General features: G+C 35.9%; 1 protein-coding gene across 8 annotated transcripts in view; it reads left to right on the top strand.

Moving 5' to 3' along the window:
- DLG1 (discs large MAGUK scaffold protein 1) overlaps positions 1 to 12,027 on the top strand; it is a 275,356-nt gene that overhangs the window by 242,734 nt on the left and 20,595 nt on the right. The gene's annotated exons all lie outside the window — the stretch shown is intronic.

Below are 12,027 nucleotides of genomic sequence, written 5' to 3' on the forward strand. Positions count from 1 at the left end.
TGAATTTATTCAACTAAATAATTACTTTTAGGTGGCTTAGAAAAAAATATATAAGATAAAGTAGATTAAGAAGATCAAAGAAAATAAGAATAGGGAATGATAACATGAATCTCTCTAAGAGGGGAGGTTATTATTTTGAGGTCCTGTACATTTGCTAGAGATAGATCGTGGGTTTAGCGCTAGCTTTTCTAGCATCTAGCATAGTTAAGAAGCTAAGATCAGCGATAAAAATGAACCAGCTGTTCAAGATAAGTGTAAGTTGCTCTTGGTACTGAGACTAGACAAAAATTTCTGCTGAATGGTCATTTAATAAAAGACAGTATGGAAAAATACTCAGTAATATTGTGACAGCAACAGATTTTTTGAAAGCAGTCTGATGATACATTGACATTTGGTTTAAGGCAGTTTTATGGTAAAGCCAAAACAGTGTCCTCCAGATGTGGTGCTGTACTTAAATCAGTCGTTGGGCCTAGACAATAAACACCAACAAATTATTTTATACCTTCAAAACTGTAGTAGTTTAAGACTTAGTTGTGAAATACCTACAAAACATAAAGCAGTAATTCAGCATCTCAGTTTCTCATCTGTAAGTGCTCCTTTTTTTAATAAGAGGTTTGGTTTATTCTGATTAGTTTTAAAAATCAAAAGAATGGACATGTTCAGTAATGGCAAGAATTTGGGAAAGTAGAAAATCTTATTAGATATTGTTAATGGTAAAATTAATAGAACTTCATTTGAGAACAATTTGGCAATACCAAATAAATGTACACAACCTGTGACTCAGAAATTCTACTTCTTGGTATCTAAGTAGAGATTCACACATAAGGATTATGTATAATGATATGCATAGTAGCCTGTTATAGTAGTGAAAAATTGGACTCAGCAAAGGAAAATGGATAATTGTTATTTATTCATGCAGTGGGATACAGGAGCTAGAGTGAATAAACTAGAATATCCACTAATTAGGTGTATCCACCTTAATAAATCTCAAAGTTATAATGGTGAATGAATGAAGTTGCAAAGGATATATGCAGGATGCCACTATTTATATAAACTTTAATTAACAAAAAGCTATATAGTTCATTGATACATATTTCATGTTTTCATGAACGTTTTATATTTTCATAAACGTAAAATCATGCATGGGTATAAAATAAGCTATGAGGATATATAGTATAGCACAGGGAATATAATAACTATAAATAGAATAAACAATGTGAATCACTATGTTGTATACCAGAAACTTGTATAATGTTGTACATCAACTATACCTCGATTTAAAAAAATACATTTACTGAGGGAAAAAATGCATGGGAATGATACACATCTACTTCAAGTGTATATGTAGCTACTATGCAGTGGTTTTCCTTTGGGAGAAGGAGGAAGGAAACTGTAGCTTTAGCTTTGTTTGTAATATTGTGTTTCTTTTAAATTTTTTAAAAAATTAAAAAACACTCTCTCAGCCTGACAGATAATATCCAAGCTTCAGATTATTGATAAATAGAAAAGTGAACACCATATCATAGCAAGCTATTTCTTCTGCAGACCTTGTAAAGAAGAAAATATCAGGAGGTTCCGCAAAGTAGAAATCTTACAGATAACACTGTGATCACAATGCAATAAAGCTATAAATTATTAGAAAATAAAAAACTGAAAGCTTGGCCAACTGGAAAATTTTTGTTATTTATTTATATTAAAATATAGTTGGTGTACAGTATTATATATGTTACAGGTGTACAATATAGTGATTCACAATTTTTAAAGGTTGTACTCCATTTACAGTTATTATAAAATATTGGCTCTAGTCCTTATTTTGTACAGTATATCCTTATAGCTTATTCTGTACACAATAGTTTGTACTGCTAAGTCTCCTACCCCTATATTGCCATTCTCCCTTTGCTCTCCCCACTGGTAACCACTAGTTCTCTGTATTTGTGAGTCTGCTTCTTATTTGTTATATTCACTAATTTGTTGTGCTTTTTAGATTCCATCTATAAGTGGTGTCATACAGTATTTGTCTTTCTCTGATTTATTTCACTTAGCATAATACCCTCCAAATCCATCCTTGTTGGTGCAAATGGCAAAATTTCGTTCTTTCATGTCTGAGTAGTATTCCATTATGTTTATATACCACATCTTCTTTATCCATTCATCTGTTGATGGACACTTAGGTTGCTTCCATATCTTGGCAATTGTAAATATTGCTGCTATGAACATTGGGGTGCGTGTATGATTTTGAATTCGTGGGTTTTTTTTTTTCAGATATATACCCAGGAATGAAATTGTTGGGTCATATGGTAGTTCTGTTTTTAGTTTTTTGAGAAACTTCCATACTGTTTTCCACAGTGACTGCACCAATTTACATTCCCACCAGCAGTGTACAAGGGTTCCCTTTTCTCCACATCCTTGCCAGTATTTGTTATCTGTGCTCTGTTTGATGATAGCCGTTCTGACAGGTGTGAGGGTGGTATCTCATTGTATTTTGGGGTTTTTTTTTTTTTTTTTTTCATTATGGTTTTGATTTTCATTTCCCTGATGATTAGCAATGTTGAACATCTTTTCATGTGCCTGTTGGCCCTCTGCATTTCCTCTTTGGAAAAATGTCTATTCAATTCTGCCCATTTTTTAAACAGGTTGTTTATTTGATGTTGAATTGTATGAGCTGTTCATATATGTTGTATATTAATTCCCTATCAATTCTACTATTTGCAGATATCTGCTCCCATTTGGTAGGTTGTCATTTCATTTTGTCAATAGTTTCCTTTGCTGTGCAAAAGCATTTAAGTTTAATTAGGTCTCATTTGTTTATTTTTGCTTTTATTTCATTTGTGTTAGGAGACGGATCCAAAAAAAATATTGCCATGATTTATTTCAAAAAGTGTTCTGCCTATGTTTTACTCTAGAAGTTTTATACTATCTGGTCTTACATTTGGGTTTTTAATTCATTTTGAATTTATTTTTGTGTATGGTGTAAATGTTCTAGTTTTGCTCTCTTACATGTGACTGTCCAGTGTTCCCAGCAGCACTTATTGAAGAGAGAAGTCTTTTCTCCGGTGTTTATTCTTACCTCCTTGTCATAGATTAATTGATTATAAGTGCATGGGTTTATTTCTGGGCTTTCTACCCTGTCCCATTGATGTTGGTTTTTGTTCCAGTACCATTATTGTTTTTATTACTGTAGCTTTATAGTATAGTCTGAAGTCAGGGGGCGTGATTCCTCCAGATATATCCTTCTTTCTCAAGATTGTTTTGGCTATTTGAGGTCTTTTGTGTTTCCATAAAAATTTTAAAATTATTTCTTCTAGTTCTATGAAAATTGCCGTTGGTATTTTGATGGCAATTGCATTGAATCTGTAGATTACTTGGGTAGTGTGCTCATTTTAGCAATATTAATTCTTCCAATCCAAGAGCACATTATATCTCTCCTTCTATTTCTCTCATCTTCAGTTTTTTCATCATTGTCTTGTAGTTTTCTGAGTACAGGTCTTTTCCCTCCTTAGGTAGGTTTATTCCTACATACTTTATTCTTTTCTGATGCAGTGGTAAATGGGATTCTTTCCTCATTTTCTCTTTCTGATAGTTTGTTGTTAGTGTATAGAAATGCAACACATTTCTGTATTTTAATTTTGTATCCTGCAATTTTAAACCAAATTTACTGATGAGCTCTGGTAGTTTTCTGGTGATGCCTTTAGGATTCTGTGTATAGTATCATGTCATCTGCAAACAGTGACAGTTTTACTTTTTCCATTCTAGTTTGAATTCATTTCTTTTTCTTGTCTGGTTGCTATGGCTAGGACTTCCACTACTAAATAAAAGTGGTGAGAGTGAGCATCCTTATCTTGTTCCTTATCTTAGAGGAAATGCTTCAGCTTTTCACCTTTGAGTATGATATTAGCTGTGGGTTTGTCATAAATGGGCTTTATTATGTTGAGGTATGTTCTTTCTGTGCCCAATTTCTGGCAAGTTTTCGTCATAAATGTATGTTGAATTTTGTCAAAAGGTGTTGCTTCATCTATTGAGATGATAGTATGGTTTTTATTCTTCAGTTTGTTACTGTGGTGTATCATATTGAGTGATTTGTGGATACTAAAAAATTGTTGCATCCCTGGGATAAATCCCACTTGATCATGGTGTATGATTCTTTTAATGTATTGCTGGATTCAATTTGCTAACTTACTGTTGAGGATTTTTGCATGTGTGTTCATCAGTGATATTAGCCTATAATTTTCTTGTGATATCCTTGTCTGGTTTTGGTATCAGAGTGGTGCTGGCCTCATAGAATGAATAGAAGCACTCCTTCCTCTGCAATCTTTTAGAATACTTTGAGAAGGGTTGGTGTTAACTCTTCTCTAAATGTTTGGTAGAATTCACCTGTGGAACCATGCAATCCTGGGCTTTTGTTTGTTGGGAGTTTTTTAATTACTGATGCAACTTCATCACTGATAATTGGTGTGCTCGTATTTTCAATTGCTTGCTATTTCAGTCTTGGGAGAGTGTACCTAAGAATCTGTTTATTTCTTCTAGGTTGTCCATTTTATTGGCATATAGTTGTTTGCAGTAGTCTCTTGTGATCCTTTGTATTTCTGTGGTGTCAGTTGTAACTCCTTTTTCATTTCAGATGTTATTGATTTGGACCCCCTCTCTTTATTTTGATGAGTCTGGATGTAGGTTTATCAATTTTATTTATCTTTTCAAAGAACCAGCTTTTAGTTTCATCGATCTTTTCTATTGTTTTCTTCATCTCATTTATTTCTTCTCTGATCTTTATGATTTTTTTTCCTTCTACTAACTTTGAGAGGTTTTTTTCTTTCTCTGGTTCCTTTAGATGTGAGGTTAGGTTGTTTATTTGAGATTTTTCTTTTTTCCTTAGGTAAGCTTTTATTGCTATAAACTTCCCTGTAAAACTGCTTTTGCTGTGTCCCAAAAGTTTGGATCATCATTTTTTTGTTTTCATTTGTCTGTGAGTATTTTTTATTTCCTCTTTGATTGCTTCAGTGATCCATTGGTTGTTTAGTAGCTTTATTTAGCCTTATTTAGCCTTCACATACTTGTTTTTTGCAGTTTTTTTCTTGTAGTTGATTTCTAGTCTCATAGCATTGTGGTCAGAAAAGATGTTTAATATGATTTCAGTTTTTTTTAATTTAGCAAGGCTTGTTTTATGGCCTAACATGTGATCTGTCCTGGAGACTGTTCCATGTGCACTGGAAAAGACTTTGTATTCTGCTGCTTTCAGATGTAATGCTCTTTATCAATTAAGTCCGTCTGGTCTATTGTGTCATTTAAAGCTAGTGTTTCCTATTGATTTTCTCTCTGGATGATCTGCCCATTGATGTAAGGGGGCTGTTAAAGTCCCCTACTACAGTTGTGTTACAGTCAATTTCTCCTTTTGTGTTCTTAAAATTTTCCTTATATATTTAGGTGTTCCTATGTTGGGTGCATATATATTTACAGTTGTTAAGTCTTCTTTTTGGATTGATTCCTTGATCACTGTGTAATGTCCTTCTTTGTCTCTCATCACAGTCTTTATTTTAAAGTCTGTTTTATCCAATATAAGTATTGTTACTCCAGCTCTTTGGATTTCCATTTGCATGAAATACCTTTTTCCATCCCCTCACTTTCAGTCTCTGTGTGTCTTTACATCTGAAGTGAGTCTCTTGTAGGCAGCATATATACCAGTCTTATTTTTATAGCCATTCAGTCAGTCTGTGTCTTTTGATTCCAGTATTTAGTCCATTTACATTTAAGATAATTATCAATATGTATGTCCTTATTGCCATTTTGTTAATTGTTTTGGGGTTGTTTTTATATGGTTTTTTTTGGGGGGGGGGTTGTTGGTTTTTTGTTGTTGTTGTGATTTAATGACCATCTTTAGTGTCATGTTTGGATTCTTTTTCCTTTTTTGTGTTCATATCTATTATAGATTTTTGGTTTGTGGTTACCATGAGGCTTTTAGATAGCAGTCTACGTATATGTGATTGTTTCTAGTTGCTGATCTCTTCATTTCAAATGCATTTTAAAGACCCAGCATTTTCACTCTTCCCCTCTCGATCACTGTTTTTGCCTTTACCATTGAGTATTTTCATTTTGTAATTTTCTTGTTTCTAGTTGTGGCCTTTTTTACCTAGAGAAGTTCCTTTAACATTAGTTGTAGAATTTATTTGTTGGTGCTGAACTCTTAACTTTTGCTTGTCTGCAAAGCTTTTGATCTCCATCAAATCTAAATGAGATCCTTGCTGGGTTGAGTATTCTTGGTTGTAGGTTTTTCCCTTTCATAACTTTAAATATATCCTGCTACTTCCTTCTGGCCTGCAGAGTTTCTGCTGAAAAAACAAATTTATGGGTGTCCCTTACATGTTACTTGTTGCTTTTCCCTTGCTGCTTTTAACATTTTCTCTTTATCTTTAATTTTTGTCATTTTAATTACAATGTGTCTTGGTATGTTCCTCTTTGGGTTCTCTTTGAGACTCTGCTCTTCCTGGGCTTGGGTGACAGTTCCCTTTCCCAGGTTAGGGAAGTTTTCAGCTATTATGTCTTCATATATGTTCTCAGCCCCTTACTTTCTTCTCCTGGGAAGCATATAATGCAAATATTGATGTGCATTTTCTAACTCTTTGTTAAAAACTTCTAATTGGGAAATTCCCAGGTGATCCAGCAGTTAGTACTCCATTCTTCCAATGAAGGGGGCACAGTTCAATCCTTGGTCAGGGAATCCAGGTTCCATAAGCTGCACATCGCAGCCCAAAAAAAATTTTAAATTCTAATTGCTCAGTCTGTGCATCCATTCTTCTCCCAAATTCTTTAATCATCTTTACAATCATTACCTTGTATTCTTTCTTGGGTCAGTTGCCTATCTCTGCTTCCCTTAGTTCTTCTTTTGGGGTTTTATCTTGTTCCTTTGTCTAGAACATGTTTCTCTGCCACTTCATTTCATCTGAGTTGCTATTTGTATTTTTGTGTATCTGATAAGTTAGTTACATTCCCCAATCTTGGACAAGTGGCCTTTTCTAAGAGATGCCCTATGTGTCCCAGGAGCACACTCTCCTCTCATCACCCAAGCTATATGCTTTAGGGGATCCCCCTATGAGGGCTGTTTGGGTCATTCTCTTGTGGCGGGCTGACTATGTGGGCAATGTGGTAGGCTTGGTTGGCCCCTAGCCTAGTTGGTTGCTGGGCCCTGCCTTGTGCAGATGCTGGTGGCTGCAGGTTAGTAGGACCTGGTCACATGGTGGCTGAGTGCAGAATCCCTGGATGCCCCAGGGCTTATGCTGGCTCACCGATGGGCAGAGTTAGGGTCCAAAAGCCTCTGGAGCTGTTGCCTACCCAGAGATGGGTGAACCCAGGTCCTGTTGTTAGTGCTGGACCAGGCAAAGCCAGATCCTGGAGTCTGACTTCAGGTCCCTGGGATCCCAGAGCTGGTGTCAGATCGCTGGTGGGGGAGCAGTTACTTGATACAGTTGGTTATGGGGTCCAAGGAGTCCTGAAGCTTCTGTTGGCCTGCTAGTGGGCAGTGCTGGGGCCCAGCTGGTCCAGTAGTGCAGGGCCTAGCCTGCTGTGGACAGGCTGGATCCACAGGCTGCAGGATTGTGGTTTTCTTGCTCCTGGTGTCTGCACCCTGGTGGGTGAGGCTGGCCTAGAGGCTAGTTTAGGCTTCCTGGATGGCAGAGCTGGTGCCTGCCCACTGGTAGACGAAGCTGGGTTGTGGCCCTCTCATGGGCAGAGCCATGTCTAGTGGCATGTCTAGAGGTGACTGTGGGCTCAGGAAGTCTTTAGGCAGCCTGTCTGCTGATGGGTGGAGCTGTATCCCCACCCAGTCAGTCGTCGGCCTGAGGCATCCTAGCACTGGCACCTGTAGGCTGTTGGGTGGGGCCAGGTCTTGGCACTAATAAACTAGAAGGAGGATCCAACTATGATGACCACCCACACCAGTGTCCACGTGGTATAAAACTCCCAAGTGTGGCTGTCACCAGTGTCTGTGTCCCCAGGGTGAATTGCGGCCTGGAGACCCTCTCCAGCAGACCCTCTAAGACCAGCAGGTAGGTCATCCCAGGCTCCTGTCAAACTATTGCTTTTGTCCTGGGTCCTGGTGCATGTGAGATTTGTGTGCGCCCTTTAAGAGCGTAGCCTCTATTTCCCCCAGTCCTTTGGGACTCACAAAATTGAGCTCCACTGGCCTTCAGAACCAAATGCTGTGGGGACTTGTCTTCCCGGTACAGGGTCCCCAGGCTGGGAAGCCCAGTGTGGGGCTCAGCACTCTCACTCCTGTGGAAGAACCTCTGTGATATAATTACTCTCCAGTTGATGGGTCTCCATCTAGGGCTATGCAACTTGATTATATCACAAGTCCACCCCTCCTAGCTGTCTTGCTGTTGTTCCTTCTTTATGTCTTTAGTTGTAGCTCTTTTCTGGTAGGTTCTGATCTTTTTCGTAGATGGTTGTTCTCCAGGTGGTTGTGATTTCGGTATGCTCGTGAGAGAAGGTGAGCTCAGGGTCTTTCTACTCGGCCATCTTGGCCAGTCTCTCTCCCAGAGAAGATTTAAAGCCAACTCTTAACTGTTAAGTGAAGGAGAAAATACAAAATGAAATTACAGAGTTTCTTTAAAATAGAAATGAAAATAGTATGTATCAGAATCCATAGGATACATTTAAAACAGTGATCAAAGGAAAATTCATATTCTTAACTTTTTGAAACAAAAATGAGTGAAGATAAATAAACTAAATTCCTAGTGTAAAGTGCTGGGAAAAGATAAAGGAAGAACATGATATAAATAAAAGCAGAAATTATGTGGTAAGCAGAAGGAAGAAAATAATGAAGATCAGAGAGGAAACTAATAAAAAAGAAAACAAAAACAATAGATAAAATTAATGAAACCAGTAACTTGTCCTTTGAGAAGATCAAAGTTATTGATAAACCTTTAACCAGACTGGTCAGAAGAAAGGAGAAAAGACACAAATTACCGAAATCAGAAATGAGAGAGAGAACAAAATCTACAAATATTTAAAGAAAAGTCAGAAATTAGTAACAACTTTATACCACTGAGTTCAGCAATTTAGATGAAAAGGATAAATTCCTTGAAAGAAATAAACTACTTAAGCTCACTCAGGAGGAAATAGATAATTTGAATAGTCCTACATCTATGAAAGAAATTGATTTGTGTTTAAAAACCTTTCCACAAAGAAAACTCCAGGCCCACATGGCTTCACTAATAAATTTTGCCAAATGCTTAAGGAGGAAATAATACCCATTTTCTACCACAAAATTTAAAAAGAAGGAGTGCTTCCCAGTTGAGTCCAGCATTAGCTAGATTTCAAAACATGACAACACATTACCAAAAAAACTACAGACCAGTTTCTCTGATGAACATAGACACAGAATTTCTAAACAAAACTTTAACAGATTTGACCTAACAATATAAAAAAAGATAATATGTCATAACCACCAAGTAGGGTTTATCCAGTGAATGCAAGATAAATTTTAACATGAGAAAAGCAGTCAGTTTATCTCACCATATTAAACTAAAAAAGGAAAACCATGTGATTATCTCCATAGTGTAGAAGAAGCATTTGACAGAATCCAATATCCTTTCTTGATTAAACTCTGCACAAACTGGGAATAGGAAAGAACTGTCTCAAACTGGTAAATAATATGCTAGGAATCCTACACCTGTCACCATGCTTAATGATAAAAGAAACTCAGTGTTTTCCCCCTAAAATCAAAAACATGTCAAGGATACCCACTCTCACCACTTGTTTTCAACATTGTTCTAGAGGTCCTAGCCAGTGCAGTAAGGCAAGAGAGAGAAATAAAAGTCATCTGAATTGGAAAGGAAGAAGTAAAATTGTCCTTATTTTCAGACATGATTGTCTATGTAAAAAATCTGATACAATCTACCAAAAAAAAATGCTACCAGAACTTATAAATAAGTTTAGCAAGACTGAAGAATACAGTATTAATCAATTTACAAAAGTCAGTTGTATTTCTATATACTAGACCAGTCATAAATTGAAGTTTTAAAAAAATATTATAGTAGCATCAAACAAATATTAAATACTTAGAGATAAATCTGACCAAAAAGTTTGCAGACCAGTACAGTAAAAACTACAGGCATTGCTGAGAGAATTTCAGAAGACCTAAATAAATGGAGAGATGCACCATGTTCATGGATTGAAAGGCTCAGTATTGTTTAGATATCAGTTTTCTTCACTTGAGCTTTAGGTTCAGTATAAACCCAATCAAAAATCCCAACAGATCTTTTTGTAGAAATTGACATGATAATAATACTAAAGTTCATAAGGAAATGCAGAAGATCTAGAACAGCCAAAACAACTTTGAAAAAGAACAAAGCTGAGGGACTCACACTACTTTGTTTTGAAATTTATAAAAATACAGAAGTTAAGATGGTATGTATAAAGATATTGGCATGAAGATAGGTAGATCAGTGTAACATACTGGAGAATCCTTAAATATACCCACGAATATATGGACAACTATGGTCAAAGGTGGAAAGGCAAGTCAGTGGAGGAAGGGATAGTTTTTCAACAAATGGTGATGGAACAATTGGCTAGCCACACCTCATGCCATACACAGAAATTAACTCAAAATTGATCCTAAATCTGAAACCTAGAACTATAAACCTTCTAGAAGAAAACATAGGAAAAAATCTTCATGACTTTGAGTTAGGCAACCATTTCTAATATACCAAAAGCACAGTCTATAAGGGAAGAAAAATGATAAATTGGACTTCATCAAAATTAAAACTTCTGCTCGTGGGGAAAAAAAAGCCGCACTGTTAAGAGAATAAAAAGGCAAGCCATATACTAGGAGAAAATGTTTTCACATCATATATTTCATAAAAGATTCATATCCAGAATATGTAAAAAATTCTCCCATCACAATAATAAAGACAACCCAATTTTAAAATAAAGGATTTGAAAAGACGTTTCTCTAAAGAAGATATAAAAATGGCCAATGAGCACATGAAGGGATACTCAACACAGTCATTAGGTAGATGCAGATGGAAACCACAGTGAGGAGCCACTGTGTACCCATTGGAATGAGGAGAGAAAGCATATGTCCACACAGAGACTTAACATGAGTATTCATAACAGCTTTATTTATAATGGGCAGAAACTGGAAATAACCACATGTCCCTCATCTGGTGAATGGATAAGCAAAGTGTGGTATGTTCATGTAATGGAATACTACTCAGCAATAAAAAGTAATAAACTGCTGATGTACACAACAGCATGGATGAATCCCAGAGTAGTTATGCGAGTGAAAGGAGCCAGATGATAAAGGACTACATACATAATTGTACTTACATAAAGTTTTAGAAATTTCATACTAATCTATAGTAACAGAAAGCAGACTAGTGGTTGCTTGGGAAAGGATGGGAAGGAAAGGTTATGAGAAGGCATGAAATTGGGGTGATTGGATGTATTTATTATCTTGATTATGGTGATGATTTCAAGGTGTATACACATGTCAAAACTTACCAAATTGTATACTTTAAAAACCTACAGGTTATTGTATGTCAGTTATGCCTTAATCGAGCCTTTTTTTTTAACTGACAGTTCTCATAGTGCTTTGGGGGATAACAGGACTTACACCTTGAACATTATATGCTTTCTGAACTACTTAAATTTTTTCTCATTTCCATGTATATTCTTTATAATAACAATAATTAATAAAAAAGGGATTTTTTTTTTTAAGAAATTAAGGTAGAGAATAGAAAAACAGAAGGTCTAGAAAGAAATAACACAATAGACAGACTACTAGCTAACCTGATTTTTTTTTACTGGAAAATCACAAATACTAGACACAGGAAATGACAAGGGGACATAACCATTGAAATATTATGAAATCATGAAAGACTGCATTGCACATCTTTATATAAATAAAATTTAAAACTTGGTTGAGATGGATAATTTCCTAGAAAAATACAGTTTGCCAAAATTGACCTGTTAGAGATGTAAAGATTTGTATAGAAGAAGAAATAGAGCAAGTTATCAAGGAACTATCCCACAAAA

The sequence above is a fragment of the Hippopotamus amphibius genome, chromosome 6, assembly GCF_030028045.1.
Source record: "Hippopotamus amphibius kiboko isolate mHipAmp2 chromosome 6, mHipAmp2.hap2, whole genome shotgun sequence".
Taxonomy (NCBI): Eukaryota; Metazoa; Chordata; class Mammalia; order Artiodactyla; family Hippopotamidae; genus Hippopotamus; species Hippopotamus amphibius.